The sequence below is a fragment of the Pleurodeles waltl genome, chromosome 1_2 (genome assembly GCF_031143425.1).
Source record: "Pleurodeles waltl isolate 20211129_DDA chromosome 1_2, aPleWal1.hap1.20221129, whole genome shotgun sequence".
NCBI classification, from domain to species: Eukaryota; Metazoa; Chordata; class Amphibia; order Caudata; family Salamandridae; genus Pleurodeles; species Pleurodeles waltl.
Window position 1 is genome coordinate 424616277 of NC_090437.1, and position 18959 is coordinate 424635235.

The window sequence follows — 18959 nt, forward strand, 5'->3', positions numbered from 1 at the left end:
CAAAAATGCACAGGTTTGGTAGGCTTCCCTAGGTGCCGGCTGAGCTGGAGGCCAAAATCTACAGGTAGGCACTTTGTAAAAACACAGCTCTGTTTTCTTTCAAAAAATAAGATGTGTCCACGTTGTGTTTTGGGGTGTACTCTGTCGCGGCCGCTAGGCCTACCCACACATGTGAGGTATCATTTTGTATCGGGAGACTTGGGGGAACGCTGGGTGGAAGCAAATTTGTGGCCCCTCTCAGATTCCAGAACTTTCTGTCACCGAAATGTGAGGAAAATGTGTTTTTTTAGCAAAAAATTGAGGTTTGCCAAGGATTCTGGGTAACAGAACATGGTCAGAGCCCCACAAGTCACCCCATCTTGGATTCCCCTAGGTCTCTAGTTTTCAAAAATGCACAGTTTTGGTAGGTTTCCCTAGGTGCCGGCTGAGCTAGAGGCCAAAATCTACAGGTAAGTACTTTGCAAAAAACAGCTCTGTTTTCTTTCAAAAAATGGGATGTGTCCACGTTGTGTTTTGGGTCGTACCCTGTCGCGGCCGCTAGGCCAACCCAAACAAGTGAGGTATCATTTTTATCGGGAGACTTGGGGAAACGCTGGGTAGAAGGAAATTTGTGGCTGCTCTCAGATTCCAGAACTTTCTGTCACCGAAATGTGAGGAAAATGCGTTTCTTTAGCCAAAAATTGAGGTCTGCAAAGGATTCTGGGTAACAGAACCTGGTCAGAGCCCCGCAAGTCACCGCATCTTGGTTTCCCCTAGGTGTCTAGTTTTCAAAAATGCACAGGTTTGGTAGGTTTCCCTAGGTGCCGGATGAGCTAGAGGCCAAAATCTACAGGTAGGCACTTTGCAAAAAACAGCTCTGTTTTCTTTTAAAAAATGAGATGTGTCCACGTTGTGTTTTGGGGCGTCTCTTGTCGCGGCCGCTAGGCCTACCCACACAAGTGAGCTATCATTTTTATCGGGAGACTTGGGGGAACGCTGGGTGGAAGGAAATTTGTGGCTCCTCTCAGATTCCAGAACTTTCTGTCACCGAAATGTGAGGAAAATGCGTTTTTTTAGCCAAAAATTGAGGTTTGCAAAGGATTCTGGGTAACAGAACCTGGTCAGAGCCCCACAAGTCACCCCATCTTGGATTCCCCTATGTGTCTTGTTTTCAAAAATGCACAGGTTTGGTAGGTTTCCCTAGGTGCCGGCTGAGCTAGAGGCCAAAATCTACAGGTAGGCACTTTGCAAAAAACAGCTCTGGTTTTTTAAAAAAAATGGGATGTGTCCACGTTGTGTTTTGGGGTGTCTCCTGTCTCGGCCGCTAGGCCTACCCACACAAGTGAGGTATCATTTTTATCGGGAGACTTGGGGGAACGCTGGGTGGAAGGAAATTTGTGGCTCCTCTCAGATTCCAGAACTTTCTGTCACCGAAATGTGAGGAAAATGCGTTTTTTTAGCCAAAAATTGAGGTTTGCAAAGGATTCTGGGTAACAGAACCTGGTGAGAGCCCCACAAGTCACCCCATCTTGGATTCCCCTAGGTCTCTAGTTTTCAAAAATGCACAGGTTTTGTAGGTTTCCCTACGTGAGCTAGAGGCCAAAATCTACAGGTAGGTACTTTGCAAAAAACAGCTCTGTTTTCTTTCAAAAAATGGGATGTGTCCACGTTGTGTTTTGGTGTGTCTGTTGTCGCGGCCGCTAGGCATACCCACACAAGCGAGGTATCATTTTTATCGGGAGACTTGAGGGAACGCTGGGTGGAAGGAAATTTGTGTCTCCTTTCAGATTCCAGAACTTTCTGTCACCGAAATGTGAGGAAAATGCGTTTTTTTTGCCAAAAATTGAGGTTTGCAAAGGATTCTGGGTAACAGAACCTAGTCAGAGCCCCGCAAGTCACCCCATCTTGGATTCCCCTTGGTCTCTTGTTTTAAAAAATGCACAGGTTTGGTAGGTTTCCCTAGGTGCCGGCTGAGCTAGAGGCCAAAATCTACAGGTAGGCACTTTGCAAAAAACAGCTCTGTTTTTTTAAAAAAAATGGGATGTGTCCACGTTGTGTTTTGGGGTGTCTCCTGTCTCGGCCGCTAGGCCTACCCACACAAGTGAGGTATCATTTTTATCTGGAGACTTGGGGGAACGCTGGGTGGAAGGAAATTTGTGGCTCCTCTCAGATTCCAGAACTTTCTGTCACCGAAATGTGAGGAAAATGCGTTTTTTTAGCCAAAAATTGAGGTTCGCAAAGGATTCTGTTTAACAGAACCTGGTGAGAGCCCCACAAGTCACCCCATCTTGGATTCCCCTAGGTCTCTAGTTTTCAAAAATGCACAGGTTTTGTAGGTTTCCCTAGGTGAGCTAGAGGCCAAAATCTACAAGTAGGTACTTTGCAAAAAACAGCTCTGTTTTCTTTCAAAAAATGGGATGTGTCCACGTTGTGTTTTGGTGTGTCTGCTGTCGCGGCCACTAGGCATACCCACACAAGCGAGGTATAATTTTTATCGGGAGACTTGAGGGAACGCTGGGTGGAAGGAAATTTGTGTCTCCTTTCAGATTCCAGAACTTTCTGTCACCGAAATCTGAGGAAAATGTGTTTTTTTAGCCAAAAATTGAGGTTTGCAAAGGTTTCTGGGTAACAGAACCTGGTCAGAGCCCCGCAAGTCACCCCATCTTGGATTCCCCTAGGTCTCTAGTTTTCAAAAATGCACAGGTTTGGTAGGCTTCCCTGGGTGCCGGCTGAGCTGGAGGCCAAAATCTACAGGTAGGCACTTTGCAAAAAACAGCTCTGTTTTCTTTAAAAAAATAGGATGTGTCCACGTTGTGTTTTGGGGCGCCCTGTGTCGCGGCCGCTAGGCCTACCCACACATGCGAGGTATCATTTTTATCGGGAGACTTGGGGGAACGCTGGGTGGAAGGAAATTTGTGTCTCCTCTCAGATTGCAGAACTTTCTGTCACCGAAATGTGAGGAAAATGCGTTTTTTTAGCCAAAAATTGAGGTTTGCAAAGGATTCTGGGTAACAGAACCTAGTCAGAGCACCGCAAGTCACCCCATCTTGGATTGCCCTAGGTCTCTAGTTTTCAAAAATGCACAGGTTTGGTAGGCTTCCCTAGGTACCGGCTGAGCTGGAGGCCAAAATCTACAGGTAGGCACTTTGCAAAAACACAGCTCTGTTTTCTTTAAAAAAATAGGATGTGTCCACGTTGTGTTTTGGGGTGCTCTGTGTCGCGGCCGCTAGGCCTACCCACACATGTGAGGTATCATTTTTATCGGGAGACTTGGGGGAACGCTGGGTGGAAGGAAATTTGTGTCTCCTCTCAGATTCCAGAACTTTCTGTCACCGAAATTTGAGGAAAATGCGATTTTTTAGCCAAAAATTGAGGTTTGCAAAGGATTCTGGGTAACAGAACCTAGTCAGAGCCCCGCAAGTCACCCCATCTTGGATTCCCCTAGGTCTCTAGTTTTCAAAAATGCACAGGTTTGGTAGGCTTCCCTAGGTGCCGGCTGAGCTGGAGGCCAAAATCTACAGGTAGGCACTTTGCAAAAACACAGCTCTGTTTTCTTTCAAAAAATAGGATGTGTCCACGTTGTGTTTTGGGGTGTCCTCTGTCGCGGCCGCTAGGCCTACCCACACATGTGAGGTATCATTTTTATCGGGAGACTTGGGGGAACGCTGGGTGGAAGGAAATTCGTGTCTCCTCTCAGATTCCAGAACTTTCTGTCAGCGAAATGTGAGGAAAATGCGTTTTTTTAGCCAAAAATTTAGGTTTGCAAAGGATTCTGGGTAACAGAACCTAGTCAGAGCCCCACAAGTCACCCCATCTTGGATTTCCCTAGGTCTCTAGTTTTCAAAAATGCACAGTTTTGGTAGGTTTCCCTAGGTGCCGGATGAGCTAGAGGACAAAATCTACAGGTAGGCACTTTGCAAAAACAGCTCTGTTTTCTTTAAAAAAATAGGATGTGTCCACGTTGTGTTTTGGGGCGTCCTCTGTCGCGGCCGCTAGGCCTACCCACACATGTGAGGTATCATTTTGTATCGGGAGACTTGGGGGAACGCTGGGTGGAAGCAAATTTGTGGCTCCTCTCAGATTCCAGAACTTTCTGTCACCGAAATGAGAGGAAAATGTGTTTTTTTAGCAAAAAATTGAGGTTTGCCAAGGATTCTGGGTAACAGAACATGGTCAGAGCCCCACAAGTCACCCCATCTTGGATTCCCCTAGGTCTCTAGTTTTAAAAAATGCACAGGTTTGGTAGGTTTCCCTAGGTGCCGGCTGAGCTAGAGGCCTAAATCTACAGGTAGGCACTTTGCAAAAAACAGCTCTGTTTTTTTTTCAAAAAATGGGATGTGTCCACGTTATGTTTTGGGGTGTTCCCTGTCGTGGCCGCTAGGCCTACCCACACAAGCGAGGTATCATTTTTATCGGGAGACTTGGGGGAACGCTGGGTGGAAGGAAATTTGTGGCTCCTTTCAGATTCCAGAACTTTCTGTCACCGAAATGTGAGGAAAATGCGTTTTTTTAGCCAAAAATTGAGGTTTGCAAAGGATTCTGGGTAACAGAACTTGGTCAGAGCCCCGCAAGTCACCCCATCTTGGATTCCCCTAGGTTTCTAGTTTTCAATAATTCACAGGTTTGGTAGGTTTCCCTAGGTGCCGGCTGAGCTTGAGGCCAAAATCTACAGGTAGGCACTTTGCAAAAAACAGCTCTGTTTTCTTTCAAAAAATGGGATGTGTCCTCGTTGTGTTCTGGGGTGTTCTCTGTCACGGCCGCTAGGCCTACCCACACAAGTGAGGTATCATTTTTATCGGGAGACTTGGGGGAACGCTGGGTGGAAGGAAATTTGTGTCTCCTTTCAGATTCCAGAACTTTCTGTCACCGAAATGTGAGGAAAATGCGTTTTTTTATCCAAAAATTGAGGTTTGCAAAGGTTTCTGGGTAACAGAACCTGGTCAGAGCCCCGCAAGTCACCCCATCTTGGATTCCCCTAGGTCTCTAGTTTTCAAAAATGCACAGGTTTGGTAGGCTTCCCTGGGTGCCGGCTGAGCTGGAGGCCAAAATCTACAGGTAGGCACTTTGCAAAAACACAGCTCTGTTTTCTTTAAAAAAATAGGATGTGTCCACGTTGTGTTTTGGGGTGTTTTCTGTCGCGGCCGCTAGGCCTACCCACACATGTGAGGTATCATTTTTATCAGGAGACTTGGGGGAACGCTGGGTGGAAGGAAATTTGTGTCTCCTCTCAGATTCCAGAACTTTCTGTCACCGAAATATGAGGAAAATGCGTTTTTTTAGCCAAAAATTGAGGTTTGCAAAGGATTCTGGGTAACAGAACCTAGTCAGAGCCCCGCAAGTCACCCCATCTTGGATTCCCCTAGGTCTCTAGTTTTCAAAAATGCACAGGTTTGGTAGGCTTCCCTAGGTGCCGGCTGAGCTGGAGGCCAAAATCTACAGGTAGGCACTTTGTAAAAACACAGCTCTGTTTTCTTTCAAAAAATAAGATGTGTCCACGTTGTGTTTTGGGGTGTCCTCTGTCGCGGCCGCTAGGCCTACCCACACATGTGAGGTATCATTTTGTATCGGGAGACTTGGGGGAACGCTGGGTGGAAGCAAATTTGTGGCCCCTCTCAGATTCCAGAACTTTCTGTCACCGAAATGTGAGGAAAATGTGTTTTTTTAGCAAAAAATTGAGGTTTGCCAAGGATTCTGGGTAACAGAACATGGTCAGAGCCCCACAAGTCACCCCATCTTGGATTCCCCTAGGTCTCTAGTTTTCAAAAATGCACAGGTTTGGTAGGTTTCACTAGGTGCCGGCTGAGCTAGAGGCCAAAATCTACAGGTAGGCACTTTGCAAAAAACAGCTCTGTTTTTTTTTCAAAAAATGGGATGTGTCCACGTTGTGTTTTGGGGTGTCTCCTGTCGTGGCCGCTAGGCCTACCCACACAAGTGAGGTATCATTTTTATCGGGAGACTTGGGGGAACGCTGGGTGGAAGGAAATTTGTGGCTCCTTTCAGATTCCAGAACTTTCTGTCACCGAAATGTGAGCAAAATGCGTTTTTTTAGCCAAAAATTGAGGTTTGCAAAGGATTCTGGGTAACAGAACTTGGTCAGAGCCCCGCAAGTCACCCCATCTTGGATTCCCCTAGGTCTCTAATTTTCAAAAATTCACAGGTTTGGTAGGTTTCCCTAGGTGCCGGCTGAGCTAGAGGCCAAAATCTACAGGTAGGCACTTTGCAAAAAACAGCTCTGTTTTCTTTCAAAAAATGGGATGTGTTCTCGTTGTGTTCTGGGGTGTTGTCTCTCGCGGCCGCTAGGCCTACCCACACAAGTGAGGTATCATTTTTATCGGGAGACTTGGGGGAACGCTGGGTGGAAGGAAATTTGTGTCTCCTTTCAGATTCCAGAACTTTCTGTCACCGAAATGTGAGGAAAATGCGTTTTTTTATCCAAAAATTGAGGTTTGCAAAGGTTTCTGGGTAACAGAACCTGGTCAGAGCCCCGCAAGTCACCCCATCTTGGATTCCCCTAGGTCTCTAGTTTTCAAAAATGCACAGGTTTGGTAGGCTTCCCTGGGTGCCGGCTGAGCTGGAGGCCAAAATCTACAGGTAGGCACTTTGCAAAAAACAGCTCTGTTTTCTTTCAAAAAATAGGATGTGTCCACGTTGTGTTTTGGGGCGCCTCCTGTCGCGGCCGCTAGGCCTACCCACACATGCGAGGTATCATTTTTATCGGGAGACTTGGGGGAACGCTGGGTGGAAGGAAATTTGTGTCTCCTCTTAGATTCCAGAACTTTCTGTCACCGAAATGTGAGGAAAATGCGTTTTTTTAGCCAAAAATTGAGGTTTGCAAAGGATTCTGGGTAACAGAACCTAGTCAGAGCCCCACAAGTCACTCCATCTTGGATTCCCCTAGGTCTCTAGTTTTCAAAAATGCACAGATTTGGTAGGTTTCCCTAGGTGCCGGATGAGCTAGAGGCCAAAATCTACAGGTAGGCACTTTGCAAAAACAGCTCTGTTTTCTTTCAAAAAATGGGATGTGTCCACGTTGTGTTTTGGGGTGTACTTTGTCGCGGCCGCTAGGCCTACCCACACATGTGAGGTATCATTTTGTATCGGGAGACTTGGGGGAACACTGGGTGGAAGCAAATTTGTGGCTCCTCTCAGATTCCAGAACTTTCTGTCACCGAAATGTGAGGAAAATGTGTTTTTTTAGCAAAAAATTGAGGTTTGCCAAGGATTCTGGGTAACAGAACATGGTCAGAGCCCCACAAGTCACCCCATCTTGGATTCCCCTAGGTCTCTAGTTTTCAAAAATGCACAGGTTTGGTAGGTTTCACTGGGTGCCGGCTGAGCTAGAGGCCAAAATCTACAGGTAGGCACTTTGCAAAAAACAGCTCTGGTTTTTTTTCAAAAAATGGGATGTGTCCACGTTGTGTTTTGGGGTGTCTCCTGTCGTGGCCGCTAGGCCTACCCACACAAGCGAGGTATCATTTTTATCGGGAGACTTGGGGGAACGCTGGGTGGAAGGAAATTTGTGGCTCCTTTCAGATTCCAGAACTTTCTGTCACCGAAATGTGAGGAAAATGCGTTTTTTTAGCCAAAAATTGAGGTTTGCAAAGGATTCTGGGTAACAGAACTTAGTCAGAGCCCCGCAAGTCACCCCATCTTGGATTCCCCTAGGTCTCTAATTTTCAAAAATTCACAGGTTTGGTAGGTTTCCCTAGGTGCCGGCTGAGCTAGAGGCCAAAATCTACAGGTAGGCACTTTGTAAAAAACAGCTCTGTTTTCTTTCAAAAAATGGGATGTGTTCTCGTTGTGTTCTGGGGTGTTGTCTGTCGCGGCCGCTAGGCCTACCCACACAAGTGAGGTATCATTTTTATCGGGAGACTTGGGGGAACGCTGGGTGGAAGGAAATTTGTGTCTCCTTTCAGATTCCAGAACTTTCTGTCACCGAAATGTGAGGAAAATGCGTTTTTTTATCCAAAAATTGAGGTTTGCAAAGGTTTCTGGGTAACAGAACCTGGTCAGAGCCCCGCAAGTCACCCCATCTTGGATTCCCCTAGGTCTCTAGTTTTCAAAAATGCACAGGTTTGGTAGGCTTCCCTAGGTGCCGGCTGAGCTGGAGGCCAAAATCTACAGGTAGGCACTTTGCAAAAACACATCTCTGTTTTCTTTAAAAAAATAGGATGTGTCCACGTTGTGTTTTGGGGCGTTGACTCTCGCGGCCGCTAGGCCTACCCACACATGTGAGGTATCATTTTTATCGGGAGACTTGGGGGAACGCTGGGTGGAAGGAAATTTGTGTCTCCTCTCAGATTCCAGAACTTTCTGTCACCGAAATGTGAGGAAAATTTGTTTTTTTAGCCAAAAATTTAGGTTTGCAAAGGATTCTGGGTAACAGAACCTAGTCAGAGCCCCACAAGTCACCCCATCTTGGATTCCCCTAGGTCTCTAGTTTTCAAAAATGCACAGTTTTGGTAGGTTTCCCTAGGTGCCGGCTGAGCTAGAGGCCAAAATCTACAGGTAGGCACTTTGCAAAAAACAGCTCTGTTTTCTTTCAAAAAATGGGATGTGTCCTCGTTGTGTTCTGGGGTGTTGTCTCTCGCGGCCGCTAGGCCTACCCACACAAGTGAGGTATCATTTTTATCGGGAGACTTGGGGGAACGCTGGGTGGAAGGAAATTTGTGTCTCCTTTCAGATTCCAGAACTTTCTGTCACCGAAATGTGAGGAAAATGCGTTTTTTTATCCAAAAATTGAGGTTTGCAAAGGTTTCTGGGTAACAGAACCTGGTCAGAGCCCCGCAAGTCACCCCATCTTGGATTCCCCTAGGTCTCTAGTTTTCAAAAATGCACAGGTTTGGTAGGCTTCCCTGGGTGCCGGCTGAGCTGGAGGCCAAAATCTACAGGTAGGCACTTTGCAAAAAACAGCTCTGTTTTCTTTCAAAAAATAGGATGTGTCCACGTTGTGTTTTGGGGCGCCCTCTGTCGCGGCCGCTAGGCCTACCCACACATGCGAGGTATCATTTTTATCGGGAGACTTGGGGGAACGCTGGGTGGAAGGAAATTTGTGTCTCCTCTTAGATTCCAGAACTTTCTGTCACCGAAATGTGAGGAAAATGCGTTTTTTTAGCCAAAAATTGAGGTTTGCAAAGGATTCTGGGTAACAGAACCTAGTCAGAGCCCCACAAGTCACTCCATCTTGGATTCCCCTAGGTCTCTAGTTTTCAAAAATGCACAGATTTGGTAGGTTTCCCTAGGTGCCGGATGAGCTAGAGGCCAAAATCTACAGGTAGGCACTTTGCAAAAACAGCTCTGTTTTCTTTCAAAAAATGGGATGTGTCCACGTTGTGTTTTGGGGTGTACTTTGTCGCGGCCGCTAGGCCTACCCACACATGTGAGGTATCATTTTGTATCGGGAGACTTGGGGGAACACTGGGTGGAAGCAAATTTGTGGCTCCTCTCAGATTCCAGAACTTTCTGTCACCGAAATGTGAGGAAATGTGTTTTTTTAGCAAAAAATTGAGGTTTGCCAAGGATTCTGGGTAACAGAACATGGTCAGAGCCCCACAAGTCACCCCATCTTGGATTCCCCTAGGTCTCTAGTTTTCAAAAATGCACAGGTTTGGTAGGTTTCACTGGGTGCCGGCTGAGCTAGAGGCCAAAATCTACAGGTAGGCACTTTGCAAAAAACAGCTCTGGTTTTTTTTAAAAAAATGGGATGTGTCCACATTGTGTTTTGGGGTGTCTACTGTCGTGGCCGCTAGGCCTACCCACACAAGCGAGGTATCATTTTTATCGGGAGACTTGGGGGAACGCTGGGTGGAAGGAAATTTGTGGCTCCTTTCAGATTCCAGAACTTTCTGTCACCGAAATGTGAGGAAAATGCGTTTTTTTAGCCAAAAATTGAGGTTTGCAAAGGATTCTGGGTAACAGAACTTAGTCAGAGCCCCGCAAGTCACCCCATCTTGGATTCCCCTAGGTCTCTAATTTTCAAAAATTCACAGGTTTGGTAGGTTTCCCTAGGTGCCGGCTGAGCTAGAGGCCAAAATCTACAGGTAGGCACTTTGTAAAAAACAGCTCTGTTTTCTTTCAAAAAATGGGATGTGTTCTCGTTGTGTTCTGGGGTGTCGTCTGTCGCGGCCGCTAGGCCTACCCACACAAGTGAGGTATCATTTTTATCGGGAGACTTGGGGGAACGCTGGGTGGAAGGAAATTTGTGTCTCCATTCAGATTCCAGAACTTTCTGTCACCGAAATGTGAGGAAAATGCGTTTTTTTATCCAAAAATTGAGGTTTGCAAAGGTTTCTGGGTAACAGAACCTGGTCAGAGCCCCGCAAGTCACCCCATCTTGGATTCCCCTAGGTCTCTAGTTTTCAAAAATGCACAGGTTTGGTAGGCTTCCCTAGGTGCCGGCTGAGCTGGAGGCCAAAATCTACAGGTAGGCACTTTGCAAAAACACATCTCTGTTTTCTTTAAAAAAATAGGATGTGTCCACGTTGTGTTTTGGGGCGTTGACTGTCGCGGCCGCTAGGCCTACCCACACATGTGAGGTATCATTTTTATCGGGAGACTTGGGGGAACGCTGGGTGGAAGGAAATTTGTGTCTCCTCTCAGATTCCAGAACTTTCTGTCACCGAAATGTGAGGAAAATGCGTTTTTTTAGCCAAAAATTGAGGTTTGCAAAGGATTCTGGGTAACAGAACCTAGTCAGAGCCCCGCAAGTCACCCCATCTTGGATTCCCCTAGGTCTCTAGTTTTCAAAAATGCACAGGTTTGGTAGGCTTCCCTAGGTGCCGGCTGAGCTGGAGGCCAAAATCTACAGGTAGGCACTTTGCAAAAACACAGCTCTGTTTTCTTTCAAAAAATAGGATGTGTCCACGTTGTGTTTTGGGGTGTCCTCTGTCGCGGCCGCTAGGCCTACCCACACATGTGAGGTATCATTTTTATCGGGAGACTTGGGGGAACGCTGGGTGGAAGGAAATTTGTGTCTCCTCTCAGATTCCAGAACTTTCTGTCACCAAAATGTGAGGAAAATGTGTTTTTTTAGCCAAAAATTTAGGTTTGCAAAGGATTCTGGGTAACAGAACCTAGTCAGAGCCCCACAAGTCACCCCATCTTGGATTCCCCTAGGTCTCTAGTTTTCAAAAATGCACAGTTTTGGTAGGTTTCCCTAGGTGCCGGATGAGCTAGAGGACAAAATCTACAGGTAGGCACTTTGCAAAAACAGCTCTGTTTTCTTTAAAAAAATAGGATGTGTCCACGTTGTGTTTTGGGGTGTCCTCTGTCGCGGCCGCTAGGCCTACCCACACATGTGAGGTATCATTTTGTATCGGGAGACTTGGGGGAACGCTGGGTGGAAGCAAATTTGTGGCTCCTCTCAGATTCCAGAACTTTCTGTCACCGAAATGTGAGGAAAATGCGTTTTTTTAGCCAAAAATTGAGGTTTGCAAAGGATTCTGGGTAACAGAACCTGGTCAGAGCCCCACAAGTCACCCCATCTTGGATTCCCCTAGGTCTCTAGTTTTCAAAAATGCACAGGTTTGGTAGGTTTCCCTAGGTACCGGCTGAGCTAGAGGCCAAAATCTACAGGTAGGCACTTTGCAAAAAACAGCTCTGTTTTTTTTTTTAAAAATGGGATGTGTCCACGTTGTGTTTTGGGGTGTCTTCTGTCGTGGCCGCTAGGCCTACCCACACAAGCGAGGTATCATTTTTATCGGGAGACTTGGGGGAACGCTGGGTGGAAGGAAATTTGTGGCTCCTTTCAGATTCCAGAACTTTCTGTCACCGAAATGTGAGGAAAATGCGTTTTTTTAGCCAAAAATTTAGGTTTGCAAAGGATTCTGGGTAACAGAACTTGGTCAGAGCCCCGCAAGTCACCCCATCTTGGATTCCCCTAGGTCTCTAGTTTTCAAAAATTCAGAGGTTTGGTAGGTTTCCCTAGGTGCCGGCTGAGTAAGAGGCCAAAATCTACAGGTAGGCACTTTGCAAAAAACAGCTCTGTTTTCTTTCAAAAAGTGGGATGTGTCCTCGTTGTGTTCTGGGGTGTTCTCTGTCGCGGCCGCTAGGCCTACCCACACAAGTGAGGTATCATTTTTATCGGGAGACTTGGGGGAACGCTGGGTGGAAGGTAATTTGTGGCTCCTCTCAGATTCCAGAACTTTCTGTCACCGAAATGTGAGAAAAATGCGTTTTTTTAGCCAAAAATTGAGGTTTGCAAAGGATTCTGGGTAACAGAACCTGGTGAGAGCCCCACAAGTCACCCCATTTTGGATTCCCCTAGGTCTCTAGTTTTCAAAAATGCACAGGTTTGGTAGGTTTCCCTAGGTGCCGGCTGAGCTAGAGGCCAAAATCTACAGGTAGGCACTTTGCAAAAAACAGCTCTGTTTTTTTTTCAAAAAATGGGATGTGTCCACGTTGTGTTTTGGGGTGTCTTCTGTCGTGGCCGCTAGGCCTACCCACACAAGCGAGGTATCATTTTTATCGGGAGACTTGGGGGAACGCTGGGTGGAAGGAAATTTGTGGCTCCTTTCAGATTCCAGAACTTTCTGTCACCGAAATGTGAGGAAAATGCGTTTTTTTAGCCAAAAATTGAGGTTTGCAAAGGATTCTGGGTAACAGAACTTGGTCAGAGCCCCGCAAGTCACCCCATCTTGGATTCCCCTAGGTCTCTAGTTTTCAAAAATGCACAGGTTTGGTAGGTTTCCCTAGGTGCCGGCTGAGCTAGAGGCCAAAATCTACAGGTAGGCACTTTGCAAAAAACAGCTCTGTTTTCTTTCAAAAAATGGGATGTGTCCTCGTTGTGTTCGGGGGTGTCCTCTGTCGCGGCCGCTAGGCATACCCACACATGTGAGGTTTCATTTTTATCGGGAGACTTGGGGGAACGCTGGGTGGAAGGTAATTTGTGGCTTCTCCTGTCTGATTCCAGAACTTTCTGTCACCGAAATGTGAGGAAAATGTGTTTTTTTAGCCAAAAATTGAGGTTTGCAAAGGATTCTGGGTAACAGAACCTGGTGAGAGCCCCACAAGTCACCCCATCTTGGATTCCCCTAGGTCTCTAGTTTTAAAAAATGCACAGGTTTGGTAGGCTTCCCTAGGTGCCGGCTGAGCTGGAGGCCAAAATCTACAGGTAGGCACTTTGCAAAAACACATCTCTGTTTTCTTTAAAAAAATAGGATGTGTCCACGTTGTGTTTTGGGGCGTTGACTGTCGCGGCCGCTAGGCCTACCCACACATGTGAGGTATCATTTTTATCGGGAGACTTGGGGGAACGCTGGGTGGAAGGAAATTTGTGTCTCCTCTCAGATTCCAGAACTTTCTGTCACCGAAATGTGAGGAAAATGTGTTTTTTTAGCCAAAAATTTAGGTTTGCAAAGGATTCTGGGTAACAGAACCTAGTCAGAGCCCCACAAGTCACCCCATCTTGGATTCCCCTAGGTCTCTAGTTTTCAAAAATGCACAGTTTTGGTAGGTTTCCCTAGGTGCCGGCTGAGCTAGAGGCCAAAATCTACAGGTAGGCACTTTGCAAAAAACAGCTCTGTTTTCTTTCAAAAAATGGGATGTGTCCTCGTTGTGTTTTGGGGTGTTGTCTCTCGCGGCCGCTAGGCCTACCCACACAAGTGAGGTATCATTTTTATCGGGAGACTTGGGGGAACGCTGGGTGGAAGGAAATTTGTGTCTCCTTTCAGATTCCAGAACTTTCTGTCACCGAAATGTGAGGAAAATGCGTTTTTTTATCCAAAAATTGAGGTTTGCAAAGGTTTCTGGGTAACAGAACCTGGTCAGAGCCCCGCAAGTCACCCCATCTTGGATTCCCCTAGGTCTCTAGTTTTCAAAAATGCACAGGTTTGGTAGGCTTCCCTGGGTGCCGGCTGAGCTGGAGGCCAAAATCTACAGGTAGGCACTTTGCAAAAAACAGCTCTGTTTTCTTTCAAAAAATAGGATGTGTCCACGTTGTGTTTTGGGGCGCCCTCTGTCGCGGCCGCTAGGCCTACCCACACATGCGAGGTATCATTTTTATCGGGAGACTTGGGGGAACGCTGGGTGGAAGGAAATTTGTGTCTCCTCTTAGATTCCAGAACTTCTGTCACCGAAATGTGAGGAAAATGCGTTTTTTTAGCCAAAAATTGAGGTTTGCAAAGGATTCTGGGTAACAGAACCTAGTCAGAGCCCCACAAGTCACTCCATCTTGGATTCCCCTAGGTCTCTAGTTTTCAAAAATGCACAGATTTGGTAGGTTTCCCTAGGTGCCGGATGAGCTAGAGGCCAAAATCTACAGGTAGGCACTTTGCAAAAACAGCTCTGTTTTCTTTCAAAAAATGGGATGTGTCCACGTTGTGTTTTGGGGTGTACTTTGTCGCGGCCGCTAGGCCTACCCACACATGTGAGGTATCATTTTGTATCGGGAGACTTGGGGGAACACTGGGTGGAAGCAAATTTGTGGCTCCTCTCAGATTCCAGAACTTTCTGTCACCGAAATGTGAGGAAAATGTGTTTTTTTAGCAAAAAATTGAGGTTTGCCAAGGATTCTGGGTAACAGAACATGGTCAGAGCCCCACAAGTCACCCCATCTTGGATTCCCCTAGGTCTCTAGTTTTCAAAAATGCACAGGTTTGGTAGGTTTCACTGGGTGCCGGCTGAGCTAGAGGCCAAAATCTACAGGTAGGCACTTTGCAAAAAAGAGCTCTGTTTTTTTTTTAAAAAATGGGATGTGTCCACATTGTGTTTTGGGGTGTCTCCTGTCGTGGCCGCTAGGCCTACCCACACAAGCGAGGTATCATTTTTATCGGGAGACTTGGGGGAACGCTGGGTGGAAGGAAATTTGTGGCTCCTTTCAGATTCCAGAACTTTCTGTCACCGAAATGTGAGGAAAATGCGTTTTTTTAGCCAAAAATTGAGGTTTGCAAAGGATTCTGGGTAACAGAACTTAGTCAGAGCCCCGCAAGTCACCCCATCTTGGATTCCCCTAGGTCTCTAATTTTCAAAAATTCACAGGTTTGGTAGGTTTCCCTAGGTGCCGGCTGAGCTAGAGGCCAAAATCTACAGGTAGGCACTTTGTAAAAAACAGCTCTGTTTTCTTTCAAAAAATGGGATGTGTTCTCGTTGTGTTCTGGGGTGTCGTCTGTCGCGGCCGCTAGGCCTACCCACACAAGTGAGGTATCATTTTTATCGGGAGACTTGGGGGAACGCTGGGTGGAAGGAAATTTGTGTCTCCTTTCAGATTCCAGAACTTTCTGTCACCGAAATGTGAGGAAAATGCGTTTTTTTATCCAAAAATTGAGGTTTGCAAAGGTTTCTGGGTAACAGAACCTGGTCAGAGCCCCGCAAGTCACCCCATCTTGGATTCCCCTAGGTCTCTAGTTTTCAAAAATGCACAGGTTTGGTAGGCTTCCCTAGGTGCCGGCTGAGCTGGAGGCCAAAATCTACAGGTAGGCACTTTGCAAAAACACATCTCTGTTTTCTTTAAAAAAATAGGATGTGTCCACGTTGTGTTTTGGGGCGTTGACTGTCGCGGCCGCTAGGCCTACCCACACATGTGAGGTATCATTTTTATCGGGAGACTTGGGGGAACGCTGGGTGGAAGGAAATTTGTGTCTCCTCTCAGATTCCAGAACTTTCTGTCACCGAAATGTGAGGAAAATGCGTTTTTTTAGCCAAAAATTGAGGTTTGCAAAGGATTCTGGGTAACAGAACCTAGTCAGAGCCCCGCAAGTCACCCCATCTTGGATTCCCCTAGGTCTCTAGTTTTCAAAAATGCACAGGTTTGGTAGGCTTCCCTAGGTGCCGGCTGAGCTGGAGGCCAAAATCTACAGGTAGGCACTTTGCAAAAACACAGCTCTGTTTTCTTTCAAAAAATAGGATGTGTCCACGTTGTGTTTGGGGGTGTCCTCTGTCGCGGCCGCTAGGCCTACCCACACATGTGAGGTATCATTTTTATCGGGAGACTTGGGGGAACGCTGGGTGGAAGGAAATTTGTGTCTCCTCTCAGATTCCAGAACTTTCTGTCACCGAAATGTGAGGAAAATGTGTTTTTTTAGCCAAAAATTTAGGTTTGCAAAGGATTCTGGGTAACAGAACCTAGTCAGAGCCCCACAAGTCACCCCATCTTGGATTCCCCTAGGTCTCTAGTTTTCAAAAATGCACAGTTTTGGTAGGTTTCCCTAGGTGCCGGATGAGCTAGAGGACAAAATCTACAGGTAGGCACTTTGCAAAAACAGCTCTGTTTTCTTTAAAAAAATAGGATGTGTCCACGTTGTGTTTTGGGGTGTCCTCTGTCGCGGCCGCTAGGCCTACCCACACATGTGAGGTATCATTTTGTATCGGGAGACTTGGGGGAACGCTGGGTGGAAGCAAATTTGTGGCTCCTCTCAGATTCCAGAACTTTCTGTCACCGAAATGTGAGGAAAATGCGTTTTTTTAGCCAAAAATTGAGGTTTGCAAAGGATTCTGGGTAACAGAACCTGGTCAGAGCCCCACAAGTCACCCCATCTTGGATTCCCCTAGGTCTCTAGTTTTCAAAAATGCACAGGTTTGGTAGGTTTCCCTAGGTACCGGCTGAGCTAGAGGCCAAAATCTACAGGTAGGCACTTTGCAAAAAACAGCTCTGTTTTTTTTTTAAAAAATGGGATGTGTCCACGTTGTGTTTTGGGGTGTCTTCTGTCGTGGCCGCTAGGCCTACCCACACAAGCGAGGTATCATTTTTATCGGGAGACTTGGGGGAACGCTGGGTGGAAGGAAATTTGTGGCTCCTTTCAGATTCCAGAACTTTCTGTCACCGAAATGTGAGGAAAATGCGTTTTTTTTTGCCAAAAATTGAGGTTTGCAAAGGATTCTGGGTAACAGAACTTGGTCAGAGCCCCGCAAGTCACCCCATCTTGGATTCCCCTAGGTCTCTAGTTTTCAAAAATTCAGAGGTTTGGTAGGTTTCCCTAGGTGCCGGCTGAGCTAGAGGCCAAAATCTACAGGTAGGCACTTTGCAAAAAACAGCTCTGTTTTCTTTCAAAAAATGGGATGTGTCCTCGTTGTGTTCTGGGGTGTTCTCTGTCGCGGCCGCTAGGCCTACCCACACAAGTGAGGTATCATTTTTATCGGGAGACTTGGGGGAACGCTGGGTGGAAGGTAATTTGTGGCTCCTCTCAGATTCCAGAACTTTCTGTCACCGAAATGTGAGAAAAATGCGTTTTTTTAGCCAAAAATTGAGGTTTGCAAAGGATTCTGGGTAACAGAACCTGGTGAGAGCCCCACAAGTCACCCCATCTTGGATTCCCCTAGGTCTCTAGTTTTCAAAAATGCACAGGTTTGGTAGGTTTCCCTAGGTGCCGGCTGAGCTAGAGGCCAAAATCTACAGGTAGGCACTTTGCAAAAAACAGCTCTGTTTTTTTTTCAAAAAATGGGATGTGTCCACGTTGTGTTTTGGGGTGTCTTCTGTCGTGGCCGCTAGGCCTACCCACACAAGCGAGGTATCATTTTTATCGGGAGACTTGGGGGAACGCTGGGTGGAAGGAAATTTGTGGCTCCTTTCAGATTCCAGAACTTTCTGTCACCGAAATGTGAGGAAAATGCGTTTTTTTAGCCAACAATTGAGGTTTGCAAAGGATTCTGGGTAACAGAACTTGGTCAGAGCCCCGCAAGTCACCCCATCTTGGATTCCCCTAGGTCTCTAGTTTTCAAAAATGCACAGGTTTGGTAGGTTTCCCTAGGTGCCGGCTGAGCTAGAGGCCAAAATCTACAGGTAGGCACTTTGCAAAAAACAGCTCTGTTTTCTTTCAAAAAATGGGATGTGTCCTCGTTGTGTTCGGGGGTGTTCTCTGTCGCGGCCGCTAGGCATACCCACACATGTGAGGTTTCATTTTTATCGGGAGACTTGGGGGAACGCTGGGTGGAAGGTAATTTGTGGCTTCTCCTGTCTGATTCCAGAACTTTCTGTCACCGAAATGTGAGGAAAATGTGTTTTTTTAGCCAAAAATTGAGGTTTGCAAAGGATTCTGGGTAACAGAACCTGGTGAGAGCCCCACAAGTCACCCCATCTTGGATTCCCCTAGGTCTCTAGTTTTAAAAAATGCACAGGTTTGGTAGGCTTCCCTAGGTGCCGGCTGAGCTGGAGGCCAAAATCTACAGGTAGGCACTTTGCAAAAACACAGCTCTGTTTTCTTTCAAAAAATGGGATGTGTCCATGTTGTGTTTTGGGGCGTTTTCTGTCGCGGCCGCTAGGCCTACCCACACATGTGAGGTATCATTTTTATCGGGAGACTTGGGGGAACGCTGGGTGGAAGGAAATTTGTGGCTCCTCTCAGATTCCAGATCTTTCTATCACCGAAATGTGAGGAAAATGCGTTTTTTTAGCCAAAAATTGAGGTTTGCAAAGGATTCTGCGTAACAGAACCTTGTCAGAGCCCCGCAAGTCACCCCATCTTGGATTCCCCTAGGTCTCTAGTTTTAAAAAATGCACAGGTTTGGTAGGCTTCCCTAGGTGCCGGCTGAGCTGGAGGCCAAAATCTACAGGTAGGCACTTTGCAAAAACACATCTCTGTTTTCTTTAAAAAAATAGGATGTGTCCACGTTGTGTTTTGGGGCGTTTACTGTCGCGGCCGCTAGGCCTACCCACACATGTGAGGTATCATTTTTATCGGGAGACTTGGGGGAACGCTGGGTGGAAGGAAATTTGTGTCTCCTCTCAGATTCCAGAACTTTCTGTCACCGAAATGTGAGGAAAATGCGTTTTTTTAGCCAAAAATTGAGGTTTGCAAAGGATTCTGGGAAACAGAACCTAGTCAGAGCCCCGCAAGTCACCCCATCTTGGATTCCCCTAGGTCTCTAGTTTTCAAAAATGCACAGGTTTGGTAGGCTTCCCTAGGTGCCGGCTGAGCTGGAGGCCAAAATCTACAGGTAGGCACTTTGCAAAAACACAGCTCTGTTTTCTTTCAAAAAATAGGATGTGTCCACGTTGTGTTTTGGGGTGTCCCCTGTCGCGGCCGCTAGGCCTACCCACACATGTGAGG